General features: G+C 38.2%; 1 long non-coding RNA gene across 1 annotated transcript in view; it reads right to left on the bottom strand.

The window, feature by feature from the left end:
- Positions 1-810: 810 nt before the first annotated feature.
- The window catches only part of LOC116512230, a 68,034-nt gene continuing 50,229 nt past the window's right edge, over positions 811-18,615 (bottom strand). Inside the window, exons 2-3 of the long non-coding RNA XR_004255855.1 lie at positions 3,843-3,994; positions 811-1,393 (exon numbers count right to left, since the gene is read on the bottom strand). This is a non-coding gene — a long non-coding RNA (uncharacterized LOC116512230). The remainder of the gene's footprint in view (positions 1,394-3,842; positions 3,995-18,615) is intronic.

Genomic DNA, 18,615 nt, shown 5'->3' with positions numbered 1-18,615 from the left:
GATATAAATTTAGCAAAATTTAAATAAATACATTTTAATCATGCACAATGATAGATATGAGATGTACCTTGAGATAGTAGCTAAAATAGAGGAAAAAGCACCACTATAGGGCTATACACATCATGATAAGCTGCAATGTAATTTACTTGGTTTTGTGTGTTGTGCAAAACTAGCCATTGTGGTTTAAAAAGAGAATTCATAGCTTAGCCTGATGGGCTCAAACAGCCAATTATAGCTTAGTCAACAAATTATGGTCAACAAAACCAAGGCTTTGTGTAACAGTGACAGGTCAAAAGATATAAACAAGCTGAACAAATGAATCTTAGTCTTCTTCTATAGAGATGTCCTCAACTTGCCTTCTGGAGAAGTTCTCCTCCCCCCCCCCTCTAGAACTGATTAACTAGTTGGTTCAAGCAATCCTGTCAGCATGGAAGAGCACATTGTAGCCCTTGTTCCTTATGCATTCGTAAAGTATATTTCTAATAGTTCAGATGTTCAGCACCTTCACATTTTGCACAAGAATGCCCTTATCTTACCTAGTTCGTCTACCAATTATTCTTATAGATTAGGTGAAAGTAAAGGTTCCCCTCGCACATATGTTCTAGTCATTCCCGACTCTAGGGGGCAGTGCTCATCTCCATTTCAAAGTCGAAGAACCAGTGCTGTCCGAAGACGTCTCCGTGGTCATGTGGCCGGCATGACTAAATGCTGAAGGCACCTATTTTTCTACTTGCATTTTTTACATGCTTTCGAATTGGTAGGTTGGCAGAAGCTGGGACAAATAACGGGAGCTCACTCCGTTATGCAGCACTAGGGATTTGAACCACCGAATGGCTAACCTTTTTTATAGATTACTGTAGTCCAAATAAATATCCCAATAGTCTACTTCCAGTTAAAATTAAATGCTTATCCATACAATTTGCCATATCAAAACACCTTGAGACAATAAGAGAATAAAAACCAAAACCATGTTCCTTGGAAAATTTTGTAGTGATGGAAACATAGTTTTAAATAGCACCCAGTTTTTTAAAAGCCTAAGGAGATTCTATTTCCACCTCCAGGCTTTTTAAATAATAATTATTCCTGCAAGCCATTGACAAATGGGATATTTCATTGAATGAATGGCATGCATGACCACTTGGAATGAGACTCCCAGGAATTCAGTACAGGGAAAGTTCCAATTATATGTGTGTAAAATGTGTGCAGCCTAACTCCGGGCCTGGATTCAACTATTTTAAAATGAAGATACATCCTGTAGTTTTAAAAGTATGTTTTAGAAGTGAAATGAACCACTGATGCATTTAATATGGCCTCTCCAGATCCACTTGAAAGTTGGCTTCACATTTTAATTGCATTGAAAAAAGCAATTATTTGCTTTGCATTGCAAGAGTGCCTGGAAAAGAGAGAAAGCTTTAATATATCTTATTTCTGAGGCTGCATTATATACAAACCTTATTGAATGATATCCATTTGAAGAACTTTATGTTTTTTGATACTTTTCTTCAGAAAAACTTATTGGTTTCCTGCTTTGTTGCCTTGACCTATCCAAATCATTCTATGATTCTTTTTTTTTTGTTTCTCCAACTTTTGCATCCTGTTATCCATAAGGAGGACTGCTACTTTCTTAATGTTGAATTTAGCGCCCTTTTCAAATTGCTATAGAAGTTCTCAATTTTTTGCTTCACTGCTTCTGAACGAACTCGGATACTGTTGGAGCTTGAGATGGAAGACCAGCATCACTTATGGCTTCGAAATGATACAAAATCAAGAGTTTTGTAATCTTCTACTTTTTATGGAATGCTTTAAATTCTTTAAAAATTGTTCCATCAATGTGAAATCAATGAAAACGTACAGATAGTTTTCATGTAGCAACCACAATTGGCATCAAATCAGTAATTAAGCAAAGTAGCCGCTTTCACTAATTGAAACCATAACTTTGCCTATGATCTTACTTTCCTTTGCTTTACAGCCTTCTGAAGGTCATAAATGTGAGGACTGATCATAAAGTCACCCTTTCATCACTCTTGTTACCTGTGGTTTAAATGTCACAGCTAAGAAAAGTGGTGTAGGACACGTTATTGTATTTCTGCTCTCAGCAATGATATTGGAGAAATTTGCTTCAAGTTCAACAGATTTGCTTAGACAGATTGGGGTATCAGGCCGGACTAATTAGATCTGGCTTGCATGATATCTCAGTCACAGCATGAGTAGGTAGAGTATCTTAATCACAATTTTTATCCATGTTTGCATGGCATTAACCTCAGACATGGAGATAAAAGCGGGATGAAGGTTTTGATTCTTTCATTGTTCATCCCCCATAAAATGTCTCCTTCCCATTAAATTAGATTCCTAGGGTTGAATTAAGAATAAGGGCTGGAGGAAAACGCAACCTTCTCCCATTCATTCACAGTGGCCTGCTCCAGATTGGCATGCACCTATCAGTATGTCCAGTGTCATATTTGGCTTCTCATGTTGGAGAATTATAAAATTTATGAGGCTAATTCCTCAGACATAGAGGTCTTTAAGCTGTCTTGGCTAGTAATTGTATTCTATTATCTTCACTACTGGTTTGGTAGCGGGAGTGCGCACGTCTGGACACGCACAGAACCTTTTGCGCATGCGCAGAAGGTTATTGATGACGTCTGGGTGGGTGGGTGGAGCTTCCCACCGCCTCCCCTATTGGTTCGTGCAAATTGGCAGTATACCACCTTTGTTCTTGCCTCATCTCCACTGCCACTGTGTGCAAAGGAGGAATATGTAGCTTGCCATAAGGCCATTTCAGGTACTCTAAATGCTGTTTGTGCATTATTTAATCCCCCCCTTTTCTATAGCCTGAGCAATATAAAGCAGACAAGCCTCAACTCATGATGAAATATCTCTGTTACACAGAAAATGATGTGCTTGATTTTCCTTTTTGTTTTCCAGAAATCAAACCATTTTCACCACAACGCTCCTATAATTGAAATGATTTCAAGTGGGCTTTAATTCCAGCACTTCAGGAAATAAAAAGGCCTCCCTGCCGTCTCTCCAAAAAGCGAAGACATGATTCAAAACTATTCTTGGGGGATGAAACTCAGCTAATGTGAAGGGAGGGAAGAAATTTATGCACAGACTTGAATTTGGTCAATGTTGGAGGGAAAAAAAGCTCTGCTTAGAACAGTGTTTCTCAACCTTAGCAAATTTAAAATATGTGGACTTCAAGCCCCATGGCTGGCTGGGGAATTCTGGGAGTTGGAGTCCACATATCTTAGTTGCTGTAGTTGAGAAACACTGCATGACTTGGGAAAATCAATGGAAATAGAGTTCCGAACCTAATATTACCCTGCTCACAATAGGTACAACTTAAATGTGTTCACTTAAGGAACCTGCTTCAAAGTTTGCACACTTTAAAGTTTGTCATAATCTTTGTGTGATCCTGATTTCAGGATCACTTTGAGATGCCTGCCTTTTAATTGTGCCTACCAGGTCTCCTTATTTTGTCTTGCAATGGCTTGGTTTAATACAGACTGGATGTCAAGTGCGAAAGGTCCAATTAAACTGTTATCTTTGCTAATAATGCCTATGCACAAGAATCTTCTCAATTAACAGGGTAGGTAAGAGTCAAGAGGATTCAAGGAAAGTTGAACTTAGTTTGCTTGTGGCTACATAAGGATTCTAGACTGATCCCTTGTTTAACTGATTCTAGACTGATCCCTTGTTTAACTGTGCCCCCGGGTTCTGCCATTCTTCCTTCTATACTGGGACAGTGCATTTACTTAGGAACATTTGAAAATTTTTTGAATAAGCTAATATGATAAACTAAACATAATGAGATAAAATGGCAGTTTTCCTGCCCTACTTACCCAGGCATAAAATTAGACTGTGAATATGCAAGCTCACAACTACTGGTTCATTCTGTGAGCAGGGAAGGTTAATGAGATATACGAGATTCATTTAGCCGAGTTTAACATGATGCATCAATGCTCAAGTGTAGTTCTGCCCATCTGGAAGAGGCCTGAAAATAAAGCCAAAAACAAACAAAAGCCAAAATGTGGGTTTATTTCAGGCAGATGGAGTTTTCACACATCATGATGTTAAGCAAATGGATAGCTTGTTGTCTACAGATTCACATGGCAGGAGCCTGTGTCTGATTCACACAAGGTAAGTGCAGTGGTTCATTAGAATTGGACCACTGGTAGGTTCCGGATCCTATTGCAACCGGTATGCTGCGACGGGGCCGGGCGTCCACCATGGTGCATGTGCGCTGGGCATGCATGCACACCCACCACCCGTGAAGCTCCAGCTGCTCAACAGAGTGTCGCGCAGGTGCTGTACACTGGGTGCATGCGCGCAGATGGCCTGGTTGTGTTAAATACAGCTAAGGAATGTGGGTGGGTGGGTGGGCCCTCCAAAGCACCAGAACGGTGCCTGCTGCTCCCAGCAGGCACCGGTACGCCCATACTGGGGCGTTCCACCCGGAACCCACCACTGGATTGGATTGAGATATACAAGTCCCCCCAAATATTGTTGCAGTTGCTACACTTTTTAAAAACCTCTCACAAAATAGATGCACTGCTATAAGCAAAAAATCCATAAACAGCTGCATCCATTATCTTCATTTCCCAGAGGATAGGAAATCCTTGAGAATAAAATAGAAAGAGAGAAAGAGTGCAGCTGCTTACCCACTAGTAAGAAGAGATTGGAGACTTAAGGGGAAAATGAACACCCAGAAGTCCAGCATTATTTTATGAATAGGAGGATCAAGCAGGTCAGTGCTAAGAAAAGCAAGTGGTGATTACCCTTCCAAGAAAGCAGCTTCCTCAGTACTCACTTCACCATGGAACAAGGTTAAGCTATGAATGTGATGATCTTGCCTCTATTGGCAAGCTGTTCTTTTAATTCCCCATCTTAAGGTAGTATATTATCAGTAGAAAATTTTAGTGGTGGCTGGCTCACAGTTCTTTATTAGTGTTAATTTGGATAAGGACCAGTGGTGGGTTTCAAATTGTTTTAGAACCTCTTCTGTATGTGTGGCCTGCCTTGTAGTAGTGGCTTGCCGGCCATGTGACTGGATGGGAGTGGCTTGCCGGCCATGTGACTGGGTGGGCTTGGCCAACTGGTAAAATGTGGTGAAACTCACTTAACATTTGTGGAACCTCTTTTATAGAAGGTTAGAACCCACCCCTGATAAGGACCTATACATAGATGGTGTGTTTGAATCAGTGTTGAATCAATCACTGGTGATTACCTGAATGAGTCCCTGCCATTTTCATGGCAAGATTTCAGAAGTGATTTGCCATTGTGCACCCCCTAGGGTTAGGAGAGAGTGGCTGGCCCAAGACATCCAGCTGCCTTTGGGCCTAAGGCAGGATTAGAAATCATGTTTTTTTTTTATTTCTAACCTGGTGTCTTAACCACTGCACCAACCTGCCTCTGATATTCATAAATCTACCTGCTTATTAAGATTTACTTTTCAGGCTTGGCTACAGTTCTCTTTGTTGATGGAAGAGTGGTTTTAGTAGGGCAACCCCAGGACTCTGTGCTGCTTTCTCAGAGGAACATGAAATTTCTCCTGGTCCAAGAGAAAAATAGGGATTCTTCTACTGATCTGTGTTTGTTTTACATATTTTACTTGTTGTCCTTTAAATACCTTACATTTTGTATATGTATTGTTAAGTTTATAAGCCAATGTGAAGTAATGTATAAATATTTCAAATAAAAACATTCAAAACCTGCCTTTTGTTTATACTTCCTTTTAACTGTAGATTGTTTCATTTGTCAATTCTTTTAATATAGATTAATTTAAAATTAATAAAATTTAAAATTATGTATGTATGTATAAAGTAAATATTTTAAAATTTAAAATATATATACACACATGCTACCCATTCTCATGTTTGGCTGAAAGATTACCACTGATTACTTATTATTCTTACTTCCTATATGCATTTAATGTATGGCTGTTTAGACACTTGTTATAAAAAATAGAAATTTACCCATGACTTTTTTAAGAACATCTGTTAAGTTATATTAACTGGTGCTTTTAAAGATGTTGATTGACATTCTGCCATAGAGAAGGAATCTCTCAGCATGTTCTAACCTGTAATGCAGAATGACTAAAAGATACTCTAAGACAGGAACTTAAGGTAAACATTTACCCTCAAAAAGCAATGCTAACACAGTAGAACAAGAGTATAAAGAATGAATCTTGTTGATGAAGCCCGTGGTCATTTCCATTTCAAAGGATCTCTTGTTTATCTGGCTGTTCGTATTTTGTTAAAAGATATATCTATTCATCTCTTTCTTGGCCTGCCTTATATTTAGCATATTTGAGAAGATTAAACTCTTTGAGATGAGAGATAGATCAATAAAAGTAGGTAGGTAGGTAGGTAGGTAGGTAGATAGGTAAGTAGGTAGGTAGGTAAAGAAAGAAAGAGAAAGAAAGAAAGAAAAATAGATAGATGATAGAGATTGATCAAACCAGACCGTTAGACAACAATTGTCTGCTATAGGACAAGTTCAATTCAAATAGCAATAAAAATAGTACTTAGATTTATATACTGCTTCATAATGCCTTACAGCCTTCCCAATCGGTTTACAGAGTCAGCATATTGCCCCCAACAATCTGGGTCCTTATTTTACCCACCTCAGGAGAATGGAAGACTGAGTCAATCTTCAGCCAGTGAGATTCGAACTGCTAAACAGCTGGCAGTCAGCAGAATTAGCCTCCAATACTGCATTCTAACCACTGCGCCACCACGACTCTTTTAAAATAGTTTCAAAAGGATATTAGAGAAATTTATGAAGGGTATTAGTTGCTTGCAGGTAGTCCTCAACTTATGACTGGTCGCTTAGCAACCATTTGAAGTTCTAATGTCCACCCCCTATGGTCACACAACTGCATTTTGGGTACTTGACAACCAGCCTGCATTTATAAAATGCAAGGAAAAAATGTGAGATGCTCAACAAAATATTTCTAAGAAAGGCTCATAAAGGAGGGTATTATCTTATTTGAAGGGCTGCTATTGAGATGGGGATTTTATGGACCTCCTAGTGTTGTTAGCCTTCAGCTCTGATATGCCTTAACTAACATGGTCAAGAATCATAGGAATTGCAGTCCATTAACATCTCAAATGTATAAATTTAAAAACTATTATTAATCTCCACAGCATTTCATTCACCTATTGGCCATATAGTCTATTTACAAATTTGTGATATCTTCTTCAAAAGATCTAAATGAATGGCCTGCCCTGTGTTGGGACATGGAAAGCTAATAATAGGATGTGTAAAAAAACACTAGCCATTACTGTTACGTTTGTGACTTGTCTACTTTACAGGGTGAAGCTTCTAGGGTTAAGTGATGGAGTAAAAGAAGAGAAACTTCCCACCCCATACTTGCTGCTTTTACAAATCAGAGTCCCAAACTCTTTAGATTTGCTATCTAAACAATCTCATCCATTTATTTTAGACCTTTTCACTCCATTTTTCAGCCAAAAAGTCTCCCAGAACAGTTTTACAGATTAGCAACAAAATAAGAGAGTCTGTAATTGTAGGATTACAGTCTAAAAGACATGAAATAAAAGGAAAACAGGACAGGAGGAAGGGAGGGGAAAGACCCAGTTCGCATATCCAATGTTTATAGTTCTTTAAAAAAAGATAACATGGAACTCTTGAGCACTGCATCCTTCGATTAATCTGGTCTCACCCAATTTAGTATATCTTAGACATTTAAATTAAAAAATGAAAACAACCAGGTTTATGTTTCTAGGTCCTACACAGATCCAGAAACATGCTTAGAAAATAAAAACGCTGCATGTCTTCAACTCTATGCTTGCTTTGGAAATGTGGCCAGCTGCTTATTAAAAGAAGCAGTAAATAGCCTATATAGATGTTATCAATATTACAAACCTACCTGCCCGCCCAGAATGTTGAACCAAAAATAATACAATATGTTGGTTTGCAAAATACTTGTGAATCCCACTTTATCTGTTGTGATAAAACAGAATACCAAGGAAGCTGTCAATTGTGTGAAGTCTATTAAGACCCAGAGATGAAATTGGATTTCCCAAGAGGTCAGCTTTAAGAAGCCAACTCCTCGTTGCTTTCTACAATTTTCTACAATTATGGAAGCAAAATACAGAGGCAGTACACCGTAGCTTACAATAGTGTGTAGGGCAACCTTGTTTTTAGTAGGGTTGCTCTCTCAATGGAGATCTCTAGCATCACCCTTTACGCTTTGAATACATGGCGCCTAGGTCCTCTGTAGGACTACCAATAACGCCTTTGAAATGTACAAATTACATGTTCTAAGATTATAATTTTTCAAATACAGTTTTATCAAACCTTGCCAATTTCTGTCCATTGCTCAAGATCAACGTGCTTTTTTTAAGAATGAACATTTTAATAAACTATACAGAGAAGATGATTAACATAACCTAACATAGTTAAATCTTAAGGTGGGCATTTATTACTTTCAAACAAAAGGCTAGTACCTCAGAATAACCTAGAAATTAAAATAGAAAATGAAGACTTCATGAAACCATTCATCTTGTTCCAAAGGTATGCAAGGTATGAAGCTAATGGCTAGAACATGTACCTTGCTATGGGGGAGGTAGAGAAGAAGAAGAGAGAGACCTCCTGATGGCTGATTTTAACAGAATTCTTTGAAATGGCAGGAATAGTTCAAGATGAAAGAACAGTACAGCTGTGATTTAAAAATGAGTTTTAGGCAGCTTTTCAACAAAACCTCTAGAATGTAGAGGCCTCAAACATCTTCGTGCATATAAAGAAGTGGTTTTCAACAAATTACATATATATTATATCAAGTTAACTTTCCAAAATGTATTCACTTTACTCTTTGTAAGGAGTGTGAGTATTGCCATTTATACAAAAGAATATGTCAAAAAAATGTTGAACATATCAAACAGCAAAAAATCAAACTTTTTATTTCACGCCTTATTAAACTTCTGATTTTTCCTGAATGGTTTGGGGACACCAACTGTATAATCTCTTAGATTAGGGACATGTAGATTCCCCCCCCCCCCGCCGCAATAGTGGCCTCCTAATGTCAAACCTGTATAGAATACTTCAAAAAAATGGGCAGAACCAATCAAAAGAGATGGATCAAAACAAAACTTAAATTTAATTTCCATGTAAACAATTAAAATTAAATTCAGTAAATAAGGTTGCTTCTTACAAATTTAATGATTTCTGACTTTTCTGCCTGTCTCATTAAAGTTACAGTTTGATAACTTTTGAAGAAACTCTGGCAACCACATTTAAAGTTATGTGTGTCATCCTGAAACTTCAACCTGTAGACCTGTATTTCTCAACCTGAGCCACTTTAAAAGACATGGACTTCAATTTATTCCCCAGTGGGGAATTCTGGGAGTTGAAATCCATCTCTCTTAAAATAGCTAAGGTTTAGAATCACTGCTATAGATTTATGTTCTATATCTCTACTCAAGTAAGTTCAACAAAAATAACTATTAAAAGGACAGGAGGATGAGCTTCTATCAAGCTGATTTTCTTTAAATTTGTCTGGACTTTTTAATGCTCAGCATCATAATAGACCCACTCTGAATCATTGCTGGCCTGCTAAATAGATTTAGGATGATCCTTGGATGTATATAGGGATTTTTGTATGCACATGTATATTTATTTAGTTTTAATATTTGTACCAAAATAGCAAACTATACTAGTTCATGAAATAGTCTATGCAGCCTTAATAAGAAGCAAAACTCAAACAGAAGGCAGTCAATGGCAAGCAATTTAAGTGTGGATTATGATATTATAAATTCATTTTATAATGTATACAAATTAACTTTAAGAAATGCTCTTGAAATGCATTTTTGTTTATTTCTTGCTCCTCAATTTAATTTTAATATACTTTTTAATCCCAACTAGCATTTTGACCTTTTTATTGAAATCTTTTGCCTCTCTCAGCTCCTATAATGAAATCCACGTCATTGTTCAAATATGAGTTAGTCTTCCTTTAATTTTGCAAATGAAGATCTTGCTGATTTCAATCTCATCTTAACTGTAATGCAAATAAAACTTAAAAGTGAGGATGCCCAGCCTACGATTAGGGGACAGTGATGGCTATCTTCTACTCGCCTCTATTCTTATGCATCAAGAGGCAGAATAAAAGAACAGACTATTAAGTCTTTGCCTGGGAGCAGATAACTTGTTATGTAAGATAAAGATTAAAACAATTCTAATCTTTTAATAAATCTGAATACCAAGTGCTAGGATATGGTATTTAAAAATGTAAATGCATAAAACAAATCTGTAAAAAGCATAAAAGGAGGAAAATACAGGAAAAATCCATTCACCATTCTTTTTTTTTCAAGGAATGGATTACTTTCTTCCCAATTTCTTCCTCCCAATTTATGAGTCTGGTTTGTTGGAAAGTATTTTTATAGTAATATATTTTCTTTCTTCAACTAAACACATTTTAAAAACCTAAGCAAAATGCAGGTAATAAGATACCCTCTAGATGATTTTGATTACAGTTCTCATGATTCTGATCCATAGATCAACATCATCATCATAATTGGGGCTGTTTTCTAAAATATCTGAAGGGCTGCCCCAGGTATTAGGGTTCTAGGATGCAGCTTCCCCATTTTAGTTACTGAAATATTTACCCACATCAACTATTCCTAGTCAACATGATGACATCTGGAGGACAACTGTCTGGAAAAGGCTGTCTTCCTCTTTCAATGCTTCTCCTGGGGCCTTTGATTCGTGGTGGCGCAGTGGTTAGAATGCAGTATTGCAGGCTAACTCACTGCTCAGTGCCAGAAGTTTGATTCTGACAGACTCAAGGTTGACTCAGCTTTCCATCCTTCTGAGGTCAGTAAAATGAGGAGCCAGATTGTTGGGGGCAATATGCTGTAAATTACTTAGAGAGGGCTGTAAAGCACTATAAGTCTATGATAAGTGCTATTGTCCCAAAGAATTACATATGGGAGAAGATAGGTGTAAGCATTCATTTGTTTAGAGAAGATAACCTTTTTTGTATTTTTTTTACTGTTACCACACTGGCCCACATTAAAAATGAAATTGTAGCATGTATACACACACACACATTAATGCTCTTCATTTTGAATACACAGTGGAAAGAGGAAACTCAAGAGTTCACAAAGTTGATATTATACGGCAGGAGTTCCCAACTGGTCTGCGGCATGCCAGCAACTGGTCTGCACAAACAAGCGAAGCCCCATCTGCGGGATACAGGCAGCATGCAAAACCACAGCCCCTCAGGTCCATGGAAAAACCTTTCTCCACGGAACTGGTCCTTGATGCCCAAAAGGTTGGGGGCCTCTGCTATATACTACAGAACAAAACTGTGACTAAATCAGGTACCACGAAGCCTCCTCCCAGAAGGTAACAAGGAAAACAGGTCATGAAGAGGATGTGCAGCATCCCAGTCAATCCTGCGGACCTTCCTTCAGCATTGTTTATATGGTATGTCTCAGATAGGAGGAGGTGAACTACCAATAATCTTTTCTGCCATCCTCACCACTCTCTGCACCGCCTTCCTAGCCAAAGCAGTAATGCCTCCAAACCAGACGGTAATGCAATATGACAGGATGCTCTCGATTGTCCCTCTATAGAAAGTGGTAAGGACAGAGGGAGGAAGATGCACTTTTCTCATCCAATGCAGAAAATGCAGACTTTTTGTTACACCAGTTCACCAAACTTTCTACTTCTTTGTGGTAAGCACTCTCATTGCTATCTTGAGGCCCAACTACTGTTGTATCATCCACATACTTCACAATATGTTTGGTGCAGTGGTGAAATTCAATTTTTTCTACTGCTGGTTCTGTGGGCGTGGCTTGGTGAGCGTGGCAGGGGAAGGATACTGCAAAATCTCCATTCCCACCCCACTCCTGGGGAAAGGATATTGCAAAATCTCCATTCCCACCCCATTCTGGGGCCAGCCAGAGGTAGTATTTGCAGGCTCTCCAAACTACTCAAAATTTCCACTACCGGTTTTCCAGAACCTGCTGAATTTCACCCCTGGTTTGATGGCAAACCTAGCACAATAGTCATGGGTCAACAGGGTGAACAACAGCAGCCTTAGGACACAGCCCTGAGAAGAAACTGTGTTCAAGAAAATGGTGTTAGAAGTATTAGTCCCAACTCGCACATACTGAGAAAGAGCGACTGGCCCAAGATCACCCAGCCGGTTTTTCATACCTAAGGCAGGACTAAAACTCACCATTTCTTGGTTTTTACACCAAACTGGCTGTCAAATATCACAAAAGAATAGGGAGTTAAAAGTCATGGTGGCAGCTGCAGTGATGCAATTCAATTCTGCCCCTTTTTTATGTGTGTCACAGAGCTGTCTCAATTTATTGCTCTCCCATTTAAATTCCAGCAATGATAGTTTATCATTGAAAAAATAATGCCACATCAGTTGAATACTACCTCAAGGATTGAAATACAGGTGAATCAATAAGCTTTGGGAAAGAATTCTTCCCAGCCTTGCTAAATACCAAGGCTTGTTGAATCTTTAGTAGTACATACCTAATGATTGCATAATGCCTCAAATAATTGTTTAACTTCCAGGGGCATTTTTGTGTCTCACTCAAATTCTCTTGCCTTTCATTATGCATACCTGAACAGTGCATGTTATATCATGATGCCTCTCCAGTGTTTTCTTCCATTTTTGCTTATTCTTTTCCAGATGCACTTAAAATCCCCTTCTTAAAATGAGCAAGATATCACAGAAGGGAAACTTGGGAAGATGACAATTTCCATGTTGTCATCCTACTGATATCCATAAGAGCTGAAGTCAAAAAGTTGGAATATTTCTTGGTAGCATTTTTCGCATAGTTGATATTGCTGATGAAAATTGTATAATTTCTGGTAATCATCAACATGATTTCAGATTTTATAACTGTGTGCAAAGTTGACAGCTCAAACAATGGAAACACTGAAAGAGAATCGCGTATGAGTCAAGGACAACCAATTGCCCAATCCATAACCAAACAGATCTCTAAGCTTATTACTAAGCTAATAGAAAGGTAAAAGTTATTATATTCAAGTTCATACACGTCATGCAAAATAGTCATAAGCACACACAGACCTTATGTGTTATCTTAGTTCAAACAAAATACAATTAACTGAGAATTATAACTCTAAACATAACCACAGGAACCAATTTATTTCACGTAGCAGGATATACGGAAATCACCAAATAAGCTAATTTACAGTCTTCCACATGTTTGCTGAGATCCTGCCCTATAGAAACTTAATATCTGCTTCTGCATACATATGAATGATATGCAAAAGGTATTTCTTACTTATTTCTGATAACTTAGTTATTAACTTATTTATGATACATTAGAAGATAAGAGCATAATTATAAATTGAAACTCATGCAACCTATGCACAATTGATTTAGTTCTACTATACGGTGTAATCTATATATCTGTACTGCTATGGCTTTAGGTTTCCCAAGAAGTTCCTTCTTAGGTTTCATTGTGACAGGAGAGATTTGGGGAAGGAGAATAAGGCAGTGTCCTAATGGGAAGATTTGTGAAGTCTGGGCAGCCGAGAGACTCAAATTGCAGATAATACTGAAACCTATCATGAATTTTTGATGTGGATTTCATCTAGTATAGATAGTCCTCAACTTACAACAGTTCATTTAGTGACCATTCAAAGTTACAATGAAAAAAGTGACTTATGACCGTTTTTCATACTTACGACCGCTGCAGCATCCCCATGAACCTGTGATCTAAATTCAGATGCTTAGCAACTCATATTTATGACACTTGCAGTGTCCCTAAGCCATGTGATCACTTTTTGCAACCTTCTGACAAGTAAAGTTAATGGGAAGCCAGATTCACTCAAGAACCATGTTACTAACATAAGAACTGCAGTGATTCACTTAACAACTACGGCAAGAGTAGTCATAAAATGGGACAAAATTCACTTAACAAATGTCTTGCTTAGCAACAGAAATTTCAGGCTCAATTGGGGTCTTAAATCAAGGACTACTTGCATTACCATTCTAGCCTATTGCCAGTCCTCTGAGTCATGTCTGAGCTGAATATGTATCTTTCTTTGCACCATAAATGTGCATGACATTTTCCTGCATTACTGGCAGGGTTTTACAGACAGATCTTGTCCTTTTCTGTCTATCAATATATGTGCACCATCAATATAATATGAGTAGATTTCACCAAAATATATGTTAAAATACCATGCCAATGAAAGCAGAAGTGCTTTGCTTAGATGTCAAACTTATGCCATGCGTGCCACAGGTGGCACGTGGAGTCATATTTGCTGGCATGTCAGCCATCAGCTGATTTTCAGCCTTCCAGAGGGCATGAACTTCCAGTTGACCCGTTGGGCCTGTTTTTCGCCCTCCTCAGTCTTCGGAGGCTTTCCTGAAGCCAGAAACGGATCATTTCCAAACTTCCGGTTGGCCTGTTGGGGCCATTTTTTGCCCTCTCCAGCCTCCAAAGGCTTTCCTGAAGCCTGGGAAGGGCGAAAAATGGCCCCAATGGGCCAACCAGAAGTTCAGAAATGAACCTCCGGGGGCGGGGTGGGAGAGGTCGTTTTCACCCTCCCCAGGCTTCAGGAAAGCCTCCGTAGCCTGGGGAGAAGTCATGTGTGCATGCGCGGGGGGAGGGAGTCTCGCACGGATGCGCAGGTGGGCAGGGAGGATTGAATTGGTGTGGGCATACGTGCGCAAGGGCACAATTTTGGCACACCATAAGAAAAATATTCGCCATCACTAGCTTAGATTGTTTATATTAAAAAAACCAATTGTTTTCATGGCAATATTTAAATATTTAGATCTTTTACAATAGGGAGGAGAGGAAATCCATATATCCGTATCTGTATATAGTGGATGTATTCATTCAATTTTATCAAGTCTATTGTAAACATGGCCAACTTAGATATATACAACTTAGATATGTACTGTAAGTTAGATATGAAAATGTAATACTATGAGAGTCTAATGTACTTTAATTTATATCATTTTAGTTAAAATGCTTAGCATTTATTCTTTTAAATGTTTAAAATTCTAAAACAACAACTACCATTCCAACAGTTAGATTATATACTGTGCCAATAGCATTATTTCAATATTACAAATGCAGAGCTTTGACATGATAGATTAATAAATCTAAAGAAAAAGATGTTCTTGAATCTGATTTCTAATGTCTATGAAGTTTTCTTTAATATGGCATTGAAGTGGTTGGCTACTACTTTCTTCACCTTTCCTCTCTGGCTTAGAACCCGCGATTTCCTGTTTTCTGTCCGGCAACTAAAGGCAAGTGTGAGACTAAGAATTACTAAGTCAATGAATATTGGTACCAGTTAAGTACTAGGCTCCTGCCTACAATTAAATTAATTGTGACCTGATTTCAGTTATCTCCTTGTGGCATTTTAGATATAATTACACATATCCTAATCCGGTCAGTGGAAACTAAGCTAACAGACCAAAAATATATGTTTGCTTAACTGGAAGTTTCTGCTCACCTTGTTGGATTGGATGGAGTTTGTAGGATGATGTGGATCAAGAAACAACTGTTTGAGTTTCACTTTGTTGGATTAATAACACTACAAGTATACTTTTCTTTCAGCTTCCCAAGATCAACTGACTTGCAATTGCATGAAGATTTAACTTTCTCTAAACAATTATCCTGGGACAGAGTAATCATGAGAAGTTTCTATGGCTGCGTTCTTAGTGATGTCCATTTGGATTTTGACACTAAAAGATATATTGTTTAACCTGTTGATATCTAAAGGATTGCCTTTCCTTTAACTCTTTGAAGTTGTTTCTTTTAATTCCACCATGGCTAGAAAGAATGAGATTACCCTGACAATTACTCAGGTCCAATAAGGATGAAACGAGAATATTTTAGGCATCAAATGTCTAAACATCAAATGAAATTTTCCATTACTCAATCTTTTTAGGTATTATACACATATTCTTCTTGACTTAATGTGTTTTCCCTTCAGGATAATTCAGTTACGATTGTCTGGATCAGCAATTCATACAAATATGATACAATTATGGCTTTTCTAGACTCTTCTTTTGACCTCATGATATTTATCCAAAGTGCAAAGGGCAGCTCTTGCTAGTTTTGCATATTAGGGTCCCAATCAACCTCCAGAAGATACGAATAGTGGCGTCAGAACTCAGTATTAGGAGGCTAAGGCAAAACTCCATAGAACCATGATGGCAAACCTATGGCACACGTGCCTGAAGTGGCACACAGAGCCATGTTGACTGGCACACATGGCATCACCCATTTCTCTTCTGGGTTTCTGGCGCACATGTGCACACGACGATAACCTGGCCTTCATGCATGTGGCAGTGCTGAAAACTGGAAGAGCTGGTCTTCCAGTTTCCAGCATGTGCATGCATGCTGGCCAGCTGATCTTGTGTGCACATGTGTGCCAAAAACTGGAATACCAGTTGTCTGGTGCACATGGGCGGGCCAGAAAACAGAAGTTCATTTCCTGGTGCACACATGCCCCCTGGGTAGCTCCTCTTCTGGCTTGCTGCCCCAACAAGCATGTGCAACATGCGTACACACACTCCCTCCCTTTTGGGCACCCAGTGCCGAAAAGGTTCACCATCACTGTCAGACAACATCTTCAAAAGAAGGAAGGAATACCAACTCTTTGGAATAGGTAAAGGAGGGGGAAAAACAGAGATGAAACCAACATGAACATGTTAAGATGGGGAAAATGGGCAGGGAAGAATTATGTTATAAGGCATTTTGCCTAGATAGCCACAAAAATGACAGTGCTCCTTTATTTTTTTAATTAAAAACTCTATTCTCTTGTTTTCCTTATTGGGAATATGAAGAAAACCAGCTAACATAAAGTGTGTGTGTGTGTGTGTGTGTGTGTGTGTGTGTGTGTAATGTCTTTACCCCAAAGTTAAAATCTAGTTTATATCTACCATTTATACTTAACCATTCCATTATCCCATTATCAGTGGCATGCATAAATCATATTGAAAGATTGTGAAGAAATTATCAAGTTATATGAGGATTATAGTCTATCTCATTAAACTTGTGTCTTCTGATCTTTGAATTTCTGCTGTGAGCCAATATTTCATACAATTAGTGGTGAAACAGATTGTTTTGATTTGAATGAGAGAGTTAGCGAACTTGCTTTCCATAAACCTCAGCATATGCCTTTCAAAGAGAAGATAATGCAAACACAACTGATCTCATGTGCCAACATATTGAAAAAATTGTATTCTCCAACTTGTCCCTGAGACAGAGTAGAGTCACCCAACAAGCCTGGTAACTTTCGGTGTGAACTAACTACATACTCTCTAGACAACTTCCAGGGCCTTGTAATTGTATAGAGGTTTTGTCTTTAAAATGGATTTGGACTGAACAACCATTCAAAAGGACATTCTTTTACATAATGTAGTTAAGTGGAATGCATGACTAAACTCCTTTCTAGAAAGGCTGAGTTGTCAAAGTTAAATTAATTTCTACTATCATAAAAGACCCAGAAGAAAGTCCCAAAGGCGTTTTTTCAGGGGGCAACTGGACTTTCTTGTTTTTGCTTTGAAGACGTTTTGCTTCTCATCCAATAAGCTTCTTCAGTTCTGACTACTTGGATGAGAAGTGAAACGTCTTCAAAAAAAAATATCAAGAAAGTCTAGTTGCCTCCTGAAAAAGCACCTTTGGGACAACCATGACCTGGATGACCGAGAATCTCTACAGATCTAGAAGAAAGGATAACCAAAGCCTTGACTCTGCCTCTCAATAATTACTGCTTGTGCATTAGTCTGAGCAGGCACTATTTACTATGGCAAATTGTGTTTTATTTCTGTTAAACTTTTACACATCATCCCCCAAAATGTACATGTACATCCAGCCACACAGGATGGGTATGTTCTAGATCCTATCAGTCAAAGCATGTTGGCGGCCAGGGGTTAGAAGGCATATCTTCTCAGGATGTAGCCCCTTTCCTCTGAAAAATTCTCCCTCCAGAGTTTAGGGTGGCCCTGATCCTATTGACTTTTTGTAAGGGCTTGAAGACCTAGTTATGTGCTCAGGCCTTGAATAGCAATAGAAATAGCCTGAATAGCAATAGAAATGGCACTTAGTCTTATATACCACTTTACAGTGCTTTACAGACCGCTTTAAGTGATTTACACAAGAGTATAAAGAATGAGTCTTGTTGATGAAGTCTATTTCATAGGATCTCTTGATTATGTGGCTGTTTGCATTTTGTTAAAAGATACATCTATTTATCTCTTTCTTGGCCTGCCTTATATTTAGCATCTTTGAGAAAATTACACTCTTTGAGAGATAAATCAATAAAGATAGATAGATAGATAGATAGATAGATAGATAGATAGATAGATAGATAGATAGATAGATAGATAGATAGATAGATATCAGATCAGACTGGTAGACAACAATTGTTTGCTATAGGACAAGTTCAGTTCAAATAGCAATAATAATAGCACTTAGATTTATATACCACTTCACAGTGCCTTAAATCCCTCCCAATCAGTTTACAGAGTCAGCATATTGCCCCCAGCAATCTGGATCCTCATTTTACCCACTTTGGAAGGATGGAAGGCTGAGTCAACCTTGAGCCTGATGAGATTCAATCTGCCAAATTGCA

This window comes from Thamnophis elegans, chromosome 8 (assembly GCF_009769535.1).
Source record: "Thamnophis elegans isolate rThaEle1 chromosome 8, rThaEle1.pri, whole genome shotgun sequence".
Lineage (NCBI taxonomy): Eukaryota > Metazoa > Chordata > Lepidosauria > Squamata > Colubridae > Thamnophis > Thamnophis elegans.
This window is presented reverse-complemented; position numbering and strand designations above follow the sequence as displayed.